Source organism: Erpetoichthys calabaricus, chromosome 7 (assembly GCF_900747795.2).
Source record: "Erpetoichthys calabaricus chromosome 7, fErpCal1.3, whole genome shotgun sequence".
Lineage (NCBI taxonomy): Eukaryota > Metazoa > Chordata > Cladistia > Polypteriformes > Polypteridae > Erpetoichthys > Erpetoichthys calabaricus.
In genome coordinates, this window is record NC_041400.2 from 192,028,472 (window position 1) to 192,041,552 (window position 13,081).

The 13,081-nt window shown below is 43.5% G+C and overlaps 1 protein-coding gene across 1 annotated transcript in view; it reads right to left on the reverse strand.

The window, feature by feature from the left end:
• Positions 1-13,081, reverse strand: part of LOC114654975 (coiled-coil domain-containing protein 171-like) — a 510,202-nt gene that overhangs the window by 311,430 nt on the left and 185,691 nt on the right. The gene's annotated exons all lie outside the window — the stretch shown is intronic.

Genomic DNA, 13,081 nt, shown 5'->3' on the forward strand with positions numbered 1-13,081 from the left:
AATCACACAAGTGCTGCAATGGGCTTTAACAGGCCCTGCCTCTTGACGGCCCCCCAGGATTGACTCTCTAAGACGACAAGGAAAAACTCCCCCACCAAAAAAAAAAAAAGAAACCCTAGTAGGGAAAAAAAATGAAAGAAACCTTGGGAAAGGCAGATCAAAGAGAGACCCCTTTCCAGGTAGGTTGGGGGTGCAGTTACCAGACGAACAGAAAATGGATGAAAACATAAAGGAAGGAACATGGTGTGTTAACTGCTTAGTAGAGATTCAAAGATGACAACCAGGCACTGCTCATCACTTGTCCAATACAGTCCCCACAGTGAAGCATGGCGGTGGCAGCATCATGCTGTGGGGGTGTTTTTCAGCTGCAGGGACAGGACGACTGGTTGCAATCGAGGGAAAGATGAATGCGGCCAAGTACAGGGATATCCTGGACAAAAACCTTCTCCAGAGTGCTAAGGACCTCAGACTGGGCCGAAGGTTTACCTTCCAACAAGACAATGACCCTAAGCACACAGCTAAAATAACGAAGGAGTGGCTTCACAACAACTCTGTGACTGTTCTTGAATGGCCCAGCCAGAGCCCTGACTTAAACCCAATTGAGCATCTCTGGAGAGACCTAAAAATGGCTGTCCACCAACGTTTACCATCCAACCTGACAGAACTGGAGAGGATCTGCAAGGAGGAATGGAAGAGGATCCCCAAATCCAGGTGTGAAAAACTTGTTGCATCTTTCCCAAGAAGACTCATGGCTGTATTAGCTCAAAAGGGTGCTTCTACTAAATACTGAGCAAAGGGTCTGAATACTTAGGACCATGTGATATTTCAGTTTTTCTTTTTTAATAAATCTGCAACAATTTCAAAAATTCTTTTTTTTGTCTGTCAATATGGGGTGCTGTGTGTACATTAATGAGGGAAAAAATTAATTTAAATGATTTTAGCAAATAGCTGCAATATGACTTTCCGTACCCACTGTAGTTGGCTGAACAAACTCGCAACAGGACTTTCATTTAATAATAATAATAATAATAATTCATTACATTTCTATAGCGCTTTTCTCAGTACTCAAAGCACTATCCACACAGGGAGGAACCGGGAAGCGAACCCACAATCTTCCACAGTCTCCTTACTGCAAAGCAGCAGCACTACCACTGCGCCACCTGTGCTAATAGTGGGTTGGACCACCAAAGCACCCTTTGCCTGAACTGCCGTAATTCTTCATGGCAGAGAGTCAACAAGGTCCTCCAAACATTCCTCAGAGATTTTGGTCCATACTGACATGATAGCATCGCGCAATTGCTGCAGATTTGTCGGCCGCACATTCCATTATGTGAATCTCCCGTTCCACCACGTCTCAAAGGTGCTCTCCTGGATTGAGAGCTGGTGACTGTTGGAGGCCATTTGAGTCCAGTGCACTCATTTTAATGTTCAAGAAATCAGTTTTACAACTGTTCTGAAAATGATGATACAACAAACAAATTTACCAAATGTAAATATACCCACCGGCCACTTTATTAGACCCACCTTGCTAGTACCTCGTTTGATCCCCTTTAGCCTTCATAAGTGCCGTAACTCTTCATGGCGTAGATTTAATAAGGAGCTGGAAACATTCCTCAGGGATTTTGGTCCATATTGACCTGTGTGGCACCTGGCTGGGTTTCCTACCCGGCCGGGACGCCCGGGGAGACAGGAGGAGGGCTCATGCCTCCTCCAGACCATGAGGGGGCGACCGCCCTGGTTGTATTGGGGGCCACGGGTACAGGCTCAACCCAGTAGGGGCCCGTGGTCACCGCCAGGGGGCGTCCCTGTGCCTGATGGACCCTGGACCCCAGCACTTCCACCACACCAGGAAGTGCTGGGGGGGAAGAAGAAAGGGAACACCCGGAGTGCTTCCGAGGAGACAGCCGGCACTTCCGCCACACTGGGGCGTGTCGGGTGGAAGATTGCCGGTGCACACCTGAAGCACATCCTGGTATGGATAAAAGGGGCCGCCTCCCTTCATTCGAGGCTGGAGTCGGGTGGAAGAGGACGAGGTCGGACAAAGACAGAAGGAGGCGGTCTGAAGGAAAGGCGTTGTGGTATTGGCCTGGACTTTGGGGGAGTCTGTGGGTTGTGTGGCACAATAATTGTAAATAATAGTTGTATAATAAACGTGTGTTGGGTGACAAAACGATGTCTGCTTGTCTGTGTCCGGGCTGTTCGCCACACCTGATAGCATCACACAGTTGCTCCAGATTTGTCTGCTGCACATCCATGATGTGAATCTTCAGTCCCACCACATCCCAAAGGTGCTCAATTGCGTTGAGATCTGGTGACTGTGGAGGCCATTTAAGTCCAGTGAACTCATTTGTCATGTTCAAGAAAGCACTTGGAGATGATCTGAGCTCTGTGACATGGCGTTGAAGTAGCCATCAGAAAATGGGCACACTGCAGTCATAAAGGGATGGACATGGTCTGCAACAATACTCGGGTAGGCGGTAGAATTTAAACTGTGCTCACTTGGTACTAAGGGTCCTAAAGTATGCCAAGAAAATACCCCCCACACCATTACACCACCAGCAGCCTGAGCTATTGATACAAGGCAGGATGGATCTATGTTTTCATGTTGTTGATGCCAAATTCCGACCCTACCGTCTTGAGTGTCGCAGTAGAAATCGAGACTCATCAGACCAGGTAACATTTTTCCAATCTTCTATTGTCCAATTTTGGTGAGCCCATGTAAATTGCAGTCCCAGTTTGATGTTCTTAGCTGAAAGGAGTGGCACCTGGTGTGGTCTCCAGCTGCTATAGCCCACCTGCCTCAAGATTCGCCGTGTTGTGTGTTCAGAGCTGCTCTTCTGCATTACCTCGGATGTAACGAGTGCTTATTTGAGTTCCCGTTGCTTTTCTAATCAGCTCAAACCAGTCTGGCCATTCTCCTCTGACCTCAACAAAGCATTTTCTCCCTAAGAACTGCCACTCACCAGATATTTTCTCTTTGTCGGGCCATTCTCTGTAAACCTTAGAGTTGGTTGAGCGTGAAAATCCCAACAGATGAGCAGTTTCTGAAATACTCAGACCAGCCAGTCTGGCGCCAACAACCACAATACATTAAAAGTCACTACAATCCCCTTTCTGATGCTCGGTTTGAACTTCAGCAGATCAACTTAACAATGTCTACATGCCGAAATGCATTGACTGGCCGATTAGATATTTGCGTTAACAAACAGTTGAACAGGTGTACCTAATATGGCCGCTGCCTGTAAATTACACTGTACTGACAGAGCAGGAAATCACAAAATGGACGATGTTACAATACAATACAATACAACCACTTGTAGTGTACAGTAACACAAAATCAAGTACACTAAATTATATAACATTTGCTATGTACACAAACAGACATACAGTAAAATGAACGGGAAATTTAATCAAATGAATAACTTCAATAATATTAAACTTGAAACTAAACACATTGGGTCAAATGAAATGAACAAGCTGCATGGGCAGATTCGGTTTATTGAATTGTTAAAATGAAACCCGAGATATACTGAACAATCCAAGAACTCGATGTGGATCTGACTTGAACTTTTATTTTTTATCTTAAACAACAAGTGTTACTTAAGAAAAGGTATATAAAAGACGCTGATTCATTGTTTTTCACTACTTTATTCCTTACAACATGGGTGACAAACTCCAGGCCTGGAGGGCCGCAGTGGCTGCAGGTTTTCATTCTGACCATCTTCTTCATTAGTGACCATTTTTGGCTGCTAATTAACTTCTTTTTCTTTAGTTTTAATTAACTTGACTCAGGCCCCTTAGTTGTCTCTCTTTCCTTAATTAGCAGCCAAACAATAATGGGACACAAAACAAGGTGCTACATGACCAGCTCACCTGTGTCCATCACATAATATGTGAAAATAAAGAAAGGTGAAGGTCTCAGTAAGGTTGATCTCTCACTTTTTAACAATGTTCTTAGAAAAAACAGAAAAATCAACAGATTTGGAAATGTCTGCTCTGGCACAATGAGAGCAGCAACAAGCTGTGGAATTAAATAAGGAGTTTAATGAACAGCAAGAATTGGCTTCTCATTAAGAAACTGGTTGGAGTGAAATTGGTTGGAATTTGACGTTTCTGTTTAGTTCGTCATCTTTTGGCCTGTTTCACATCTCATTTCTGTTTGGCTGTTGTGGCACGCAGCTGGGGGTGGTACCCAGCCAGGACGCCCAAGAGGACCGGAGGAAGACTCGCGCCCTGGTTGTTTTGGGGTCACCGCCAGGGGGCACCCCAATGCCTGGAGAGCCCTGGACCTCTGCACTTCCGCCATGCCAGGAAGTGCTGGGGGGGGGGGGGGGGAGAAGAGGATCGGGGACACCCGGAGTGCATCTGGGTACACAGCCGGTACTTCCGCCACACAGGGGAGTGCCGATGGAAGATTACTGGAGGACACCTGGAGCACATCCGGGTGGATATACAAGGGGCCGCCTCCCTCCATTCGAAGGCTGGAGTCGGGTAGAAGAGGACGGAAGTCGAAGGAGAGGAGTGGAGGTGGTCCTGAGAGAGAAGGCATTTTATTGAGGGCCTGGACTGGGGTGATTGGTGCGACGGCACTGGGTTGTGTGCTTCAAATTCTGTGTAAATATTGTAAAATAAACGTGTGTTGGGTGACATAACAATGTCCGTCTGTCTGTGTCCAGGCCAGGTTCCACACTGTCATTTAATAAAGAAATGAATAAATTCAGAGGTCTGAATCCTTAAAAATAGGGCCATTAACATGAAGGGAAAGGAAGTTAATTAGCAGTGAATCCTGGTCACTGATTAGGAAAAGGGTTAGAATGAAAACCTGCAGACACTGCGGCCCTCCAGGCCCGGAGTTCGACATCCCTGCCTTACAACATATAAGCTTGTACATATAAAACCATAATAAAAACCATCTGATCCTTAGCAGGTCTTAAAATTAGGTAACTACAACCTCAGGTGAGCAACAATACATGACGCACTGTGTTATTATTTAAAAAAACTAAGCCAAAAATGCAGAAGCAGTGTGTGAAAAACTTATGTACCCTCTTACTGCTTCCATAAGAATCAAGAGGATAAGCAACAGCCCTTCACTGCTAATCAAATGCACTCGATTAACTGATCACCAGCAAGTGGGACGACCTCAATAAAAGCAGATGTTCTGGCAGGTTGCTGGTATGGAGCATTCAGGTGTGTGTGAAGACAATGCCAAGGTGGAAAGACATCGGCAATACTCTCAGAGAAGCAACTGTTGCTACCCATCAACTTGGGAAGGGCTATAAGGCCATTTCCAAATTGAAGTCTGTCATTCTACAGGGAGAACGGATTATTCACAAGTGGAAAGTATTCACGACAGATGCCAATCTTCCCCAGGAGTGGACATCCCATCAAATTCACTCCAAGGTCAGACCATGCAGTGCTCAGAGAAACTGCAAAAAAACTAAGAGCTCCATCTCAGACTCTGCAGGCCTCAGTTAGTGTGTTAAAGTTCATGACAGTACAATTAGAAAAACACTGAACAAGTGTGGCCTATTTGGATAGGTTGTGAGAAAGCATATGTAGAATTAAGGTGCTTCTGTCTGTCCAAATAATAAAAGTATGATGCTAATCCTCTTTAATAAAATCCCTTTGTGTGTCCAGGTGTCCGTGTGTGGGTGTCTTCTAGTGAAGTGCGCATGCGTGGGGCACGGTGCGATGCGCGATATTACTGTCAGAGAAAGTTAGAGGCGTTTTACGGAAATACAAACCAGTATTACTGCAAGAGGAAATTAAAGGTACACAATACAGTGACTCATATTACAGCCACATACAAGCCAGTATTACTGTCAGAGGAGATTAAAGGCATATTACCGACGCGCACGCCTGTATTACCGCCAGAGAAAATTAAAGGTATATTACAGACGTACAAGCCAGCGGACATACAAGACGGTATCCTTCAATAAGGGCGTGCACAAGAAGGCGAGCCTCATAAGGGCGACCTCAATTGGGTGCAGCGAATAAAGGCACACGTAAATTAAGATCTGCACCTTTGTTGCTCTTCACATATTCCAGAGCCATTTGAACTAAATTATCTACGAAGGCCTTTATTCGCCGTGCTAAATTGAGGTCGCCCTTTTGAAGCTCGCCTTTTTGTGTGCGCCCTTATTGAATAGAGCCGTACAAGACAGTATTACTGTCACAGAAAATTAAAGACACACAATACACAGCGGCAGCCCACGAAGAATGGTCAGCTCAGCAAGTAAACATCAACAAAAGAAAGGCTGAAAGAAAGAAAAATACGACCAACAAAAAGAATGAGGTCAAAGTCCCTTGCCATTTAATATAGACTGTTCCTACTAATGTTTATGCACTACTGTTCTAGCGCCCGTTATTGTAACGGGCTAAATGACTAGTAGAACTATAAGAAGCGTGACACGTATGTATAAGATAAGAATGTGTTAAGCCAATTGAACAAAATGTAACCCAATACAGACGCTAAGCTGTAAGAGTGTATTCTTGTAAGACAAATGTACTAAACTAACTTTTAAGGTAGCTTTTGATATTGTATAATCAATTATTATGTGCTGTGCTTTAACCGACAGTATAACATTAATCCTTTAATAAGCTGAAAAAAGATTCTTAAGTTGTAACTGCCACATAGCCGTTGAAGTGCTGTAACCCTGATGGTGCAGAAGAATAGGGAAGTACATGTTTTGTAAAGTGCTGTCACTGTAAAACTAGTCATAGCTGAATTGCATAGCCTAAGCTGAATATGGAACCTGAAATTTTGGATATGCAGACAATTCCTCTTATCTGAAGACTACCATGTACTTCTCCTGTATTGATCTAATATGTCATCTTAAGCTACTTGCAAACTCTATGTGACCTCAAAATGAACTGCCATATTTCCTCTTTATGTTTAAGAATAAAGATTGGTTATAAAAAGAGATAAACTTCCTGCTTTGGGCAGGCTGTCTGATCTGACCTGTCAATAGCAACTTGAGCTGGCAGGTGGGCTGCCTGCATCTTCTCACCAAGAATAAAGAAATTGCTTTTTATTTTAAATAGGTGTTTTTTTCTCCCGTTGTTGTTCTCGACTTTCATCCACAGTTGCCAGGAGAAAGCCTCATTTCTCTAAAAAGAACATGGCAGGACATCTGAGGTTTGCAAAGTTACATCAGAACAAACCACAAGACTTCTGGAACAACGTCCTTTGGACAGACGAGACCAATGTGGAGATGTTTGACCATAATGCACAGCACCATGATGGGCGAAAGCATATCAGTAGAAACACCTCAGACCAACTGTCAAGCACGGTGGTGGGGGGCCGATGATTTGGGCTTGTTTTGCAGCCACAGGACTTGAGGACCTTGTAGCCATTGAGTGGACCACAAACTCCATTGTATACCAAAGTATTCTAGAGTCAAATGTGAGGCCATCTGTCTGACAGCTAAAGTTCAGCCGACAAACCGGGTCATGCAACAGGACGATGATCCCAAGCTCCACAGCAAATCTACAACAGAATGGCCAAAAAAGAAAAGAATCAAGGGGTTATGTAAGAGTTGAATATGAACCCTGGTCCAATGTGCACCTACCATGCGCTGAGTCGCATGTCCTTCTGAGATTATGCTTAAAGGCTGAAGCTGTTATTTTATTATTTACTATGATAAATGCATTTTTTGTTATTTTTTATATGTTGATGTACTCCGCTGAAATATAAATGAGACCAGTGCTTCCCAAACAGGACCCCCGGTTTTCAATTGGACTCCTGGCCCAATTAAGTGAGCTGTAATTTCCCAGTTTCGGTGTTCTGGAGTCAATGGAGAAATAACAAAACTTAGTTTGGTAAATCACAGTAGGTAGCGCTGCTGCCTCGCAGTTAGGAGACCCGGTTCACTTCCCAGGTCCTCCCTGCGTGGAATTTGCATGTTCTCCCCGTGTCTGCATGGGTTTCCTCCGGGTACTCCGGTTTCCTCCCAGAGTCCAAAGACATGCATTGCCGATTCTAAATTGTCCCTAGTGTGTGCTTGGTGTGTGTGTGTGTGTGTGTGTGCCCTGCAGTGGGCTGGGACCCTGCCCAGGGTTTGTTTCCTGCCTTGCGCCCTGTGTTGGCTGGGATTGGCTCCAGCAGACCCCCGTGACCCTGTGGTTAGGATACAGCGGGTTGGATAATGGATGGATGTACCAAACACATACAAGGAGATAAAAAAATATATTTTTGTAATAATTTTCAGCCTGATTTTCATTCTGCTTTTCCAGGTGCTCCGATTGTTTAATTTGTTATCTACTAATTAGTGGGTCTGATAGTACTAGGGTGTTGTACCGTGTTAGCCATTGTGGATGCAGTGAGAAGTCAAGCAAAATTACACCTTTTATTGGCTAAGTAAAAAAGATTACAATATGCAAGCTTTCGAGGCAACTCGGACCCCTTCAGGCGAGATGGTACTCCAGTTTCTGTATTCCATCTTGCCGGTGGGTCTGACACTAAAGTTATTGGAGCTTTTCATCATTCGGTGTTGTTTACCTGGCTGTGTCAGTTCTGTTTGTTTCAATTATCATTATTAGGGCACAATTAAGGGTGCAAACTGCACAAAAAAAATAACAAAACAATAGGACAACAACAAAAGAGAGGTAACATGTTTAAAGCAAAAGTAGAAATATTTCTAAATCTCTCTATTATAATAAAAAAATCTTGGGACTCCCATGAGACGGAGACTTTTACTATGAGATTCTTTCAAGTCACACCCTATTTACAACTATTTTCAAACAAGACCACAGTCACCTAACCTCTCAGTCTTGTGAATGCTTTTGGTAGACACACTTCCTGCGCTCTCAGCCCTTATAAATTTTATCAGGACAATAACTTTATACGTTCTAGATGACATGTCCACGACTAAGCGAAGAAGAAAGAGCAGCGCATCGAAAAGAGACCCAAAAGCGTTGGAGAGAAAAGAATGCAAAAAAGAACAATAATAATCTATGTGCAAATTCTGAAAATAATGAAAGTAATAATCAGCCCGGACCAAGTGGGCCTGAAAACCTCGCAGGTCCAAGAGGGGTCAGAAATAAAAGTCAAAGAGAAAAAGACAAAGTAGAACTTCATAAAGTCGTTCAAAAACGTTGGCGCGATACACATGCAGAGCAGGATAGAGATTATGAAAGCAGAGGAATTCTAAAGTTTCAAAATAAAGATAGTAAAGATTGCATTAGCGATAACAAATGGAAATTATTACTCAGTGAAATAAGGAAAAGTACTAACCATCCCGAACCATGAGGAATTGAAAACCTAGCAGGTCCAAGTGGGGTCAGAAATAAGAGACAAAGAGTAGAAGACAAAGTAGAATGTCGTAAAGAGGTTCAAAAACGATGGCACGAAACACATGCAGAGAAGGTTAGAGATTATGAAAGCAGAGGAATTCAAAAGGCTCAAAAAATACGTTGGCGAGATACACATGCAGAGCAAGTTAGAGATTAAGAAAGTAGTAAAATTCGAAAGTCTCAAAAAACTGACAGTAAAGATCGCATTAGCGCTAAAAAATAGAAATTATTACTTGGTGAAATAACGGAACAGCAAAAAGAGACTGGAGATATGTCAGAAGTATGTAGATATTGTAAGAGGCGTATCCACGAGAATTAAAACATTTGTCGTTTGGTGAAAGTGAAATCCACAAACACTACAGGCAAAATATCTGAGGCTACAATAATCTGCTTGCATTTGCATCATTAAATGCTCAAAACGTAGATTTACACAATAATGGACCAAACGCTATGAGAATCTGTGGTCCCACAACAATTAAAGCAATGACAAGTTTATTTTCGAAGAAACCACAGTTCGGTCAGGTGTATATTTATGATCATGGAGAAGCACTGCCAACATAGAATCAAAAGAGTATGTAACAATTCCCATGAAAATAACAATCTTTTTAAATTGTATATCCAGGTAACCAAACCGGGGGGTGGGCAAGCGAAACGAGAAGGGGCAGAGCCCCCTAGTATTTATATATTATTGAGTGTCTGTCTGTCCTTGTATATATGTATACAGTTGACCCTCGATATACGACTGGCCTGACATGCAAACAACTTGGTTTACGACCTGAATGCGGTCACGTGTATCCACTTGTGCGACTGTAAACAAACAGCCGAGAGTGTTCGTAAGCGTCAGCTGGAGCCCAGATACGTGTGTTTGTGGACGTAATTTCAGTCAGTGCAGTGATTTATATAATTTATTTCGATGATTGCTATCAAAATGGCCCCCAAAAAAGCTAGAAAAGAAGCTAAGGAAGGAAGAGAAGGTAACAAAGGTAAAGAAAGTGATCACAATCGAAACGAAGAAGGAAATTGTGCGGAAATATGAGAGTGGAGTTCGTGTGACCGATCTCGCTAATATGATAATAGAGGAATTGTCTACAGAGGAACTTCAGCAACTTCTGGTTGAGCAACAGAGAATGGCAGCTGAGGAGCTTTCTCAAGAGGAGGGGGGGGGGGGGGGGGGGGTGGGAGGGCTTGGATCAACAATCAGTGCAGCAAATTTCCTCTTCTGAAATAAAGGACATCCTGCAAAAAATAGACAGAGCTACAAACACTTGTAGAGAAGACCCACCCAGACAGAGAAAAAGCTAATCGTTGCATTAATTTGCTTAATGACAATGTCATACCACAGAACTGTGTTGAAGAAAAGACAGAAACAGACAACCTTAGACCAGTTTTTATTTCCGATAAGGTTGAGACCTAGCGAGCCAGAAGCAGGTCCTAGTGGGCTACAGCCTCTCCCAAGGAGAGAAAGGACACCAGAAAGCCAGAGTCCTGATGTTCTTATGGAAGGGGGCTGTCCTTCCAAACAATAACCACCTTCCATTTCATTCTCCTCCTCCTCCCTTCCTGCAAGCCAAAGATGTTAACCTAAATGGTGAGTACAGTATGAAATTGTTGTTTCTAGTAGGCTAGGCACTTTTTAGTACTTTTTGGTTAGTACATTAGAAAAATTATTGGTGTTTTGGTAAATTATGCACATTATACAACCCTTTTTATTATGAAAAGGTTAAGTAAGTGTTGCTGTGGGCGGTTCGGAACGCATTATGGGTATTTCCATTATTTTTTATGGGAAAAATAGTCTTGACTTACAAACAACTTGAGTTACAACCAGCCCTCGCGATCGAATTGAGTTCGTAAGTCAAGAGTCCACTGTATATATATTAGTTTCACAATTCAATACAGTGATCCCCCGCCTATTGTGGAAGTTACGTTCCAGACCCACCCACGATAGGCGAAAATCTGCGATATAGAGAGACCACATTTTTTCTTTATAGTTTAAGCCTTAAAATACCCGGCCCACACGCTTTAAAACACATGTAAACTTATTAAAGCACACTTTGCAAACACATATGATATGTGGCTGTCGGTCTAAGGATGTGCGTAACCTCTCTATTATAAAACATTTTAACGTCACGCAAGATAAGGCAGTGAGACAGAAGGACAGCTGCCGTACAGGCTTTTAAATGATTGACACGCAGAGTGACAAGCAGAACAAGCATCTTGGCAGAAGCAGCACACAGCCAGCACAAAGTCCACTTCTCCTTAGCGTTGCATTCAGCTTCCCCCTTCACAACTCGAGCAGGAGAGAAGCACACCTCCATGGAGCGGGGGTGTTTGAGCAAAGCGATCGAGACCAAATCATCTCGGACAGACATTTTGACAACACGCCCTACTTACAAACAATTTAAAACAAGTTCACTGACATCTAACCTAGCAGATGTTGGAATGCTTTTGGCGAGAAGCAGAACACGCAGCTTGACAGCAGCAGCAGCTGCAAAAACCCAGCAGATGATCCGAGCACTTCTCCTTAGCGTGTGTTCAGCTCTCCCCAAACCCAACCCCCCCCCCCCCCCCCCTTCAGAACACGCAGAGCAACAAGCAGAACAGGCATCTTGGCAGAAGCAGCACAAAGCCAGTAGCTGATCCATCCACTTCTGCTTAGCGTGCGTTCAGCTCCCCCCCTCCTTCACAAATCGAGCAGCAGAGACGTGAAGTGGCTAAAGGACAGCTGCTGTACAGGCTTTTAAGTGATTGATGCAAAGCGCGACAAGCACAACACACAGCTGGCTAACAGCAGCAGCAATACACCAGCTGAACCGATTGCATCTCTTTACCGTGCGATCAGACAACCCCTTCACAACGCGAGCAGCATCATAAGTGCCACGAGAAAGAGATGTAACCACGCCCGGGGCAGGAAATAAAGAACAAATATTGTTTTACAAACATTTTAAAGTAAAAATGAAAATAATGCATATGTAACAATTCTCATGAAAATAACAATCTCTTTAAATTGTTTATCCGGTAAACCAAACCCGGGGGTGGGTGAGCGAAGCGACCCCTAGTAATAATAACAGTATTAATAAATCTGCGATGTAGCGGGGGCACGATAGCTGAACCGCGATATAGTGGGGGATCACTATATATCTGTACTTAATTTTACACACTGATTTGCATTGCCTGATATTTCGTTTATAGGGGAAAAAGACTGTTTGTAAGGGGTACGGCTTGTTATTACCTTAAGAGTCCTCAGTTTAGCCAAGTCTCTGCTCTTGGTTGTGTAGTTGCCGGTTTGGGTAAAGGGGTTGGCTGTTACAAGGTTGTTGCCTCTTGCAAGACTTAGATAAAGAATAATAATGATTGCTGCTTTCTCCTGCCTGTGTTTTATTGCTTAGACGGGGCATTCTGGGTGTGGGAGGGGTCTGTTTTAAAATTTTCTTCCAGAGTTGCAATGGCCCAGTCAAAATTCAGACCTCAACTGTGGCGGGCTGTGCAGAAACGAATGCCCGCAAACCCACAATGAACTGAAACAACGCTGTAAAGAAGAGGGGGCCACAATTCCTATGAACCATATGAGAGACTGATAGAGTCAAACAGGAAATGATTACTTCCAGTTATGGCTGCTAAAGGTGCTTCCACGGGCTACTGAATCATGGGGTGTACTTAGTCTTTCACACATGGCTTCTCCATTTCGGCTTCATTTTTATTAATAGTGGAATCTGCGGTGTGTTCTTTTACACTGCAGGTTTTAGAACCTGGTAAGGACCAGATGTTTTATTTTAATTATGTCATGAGA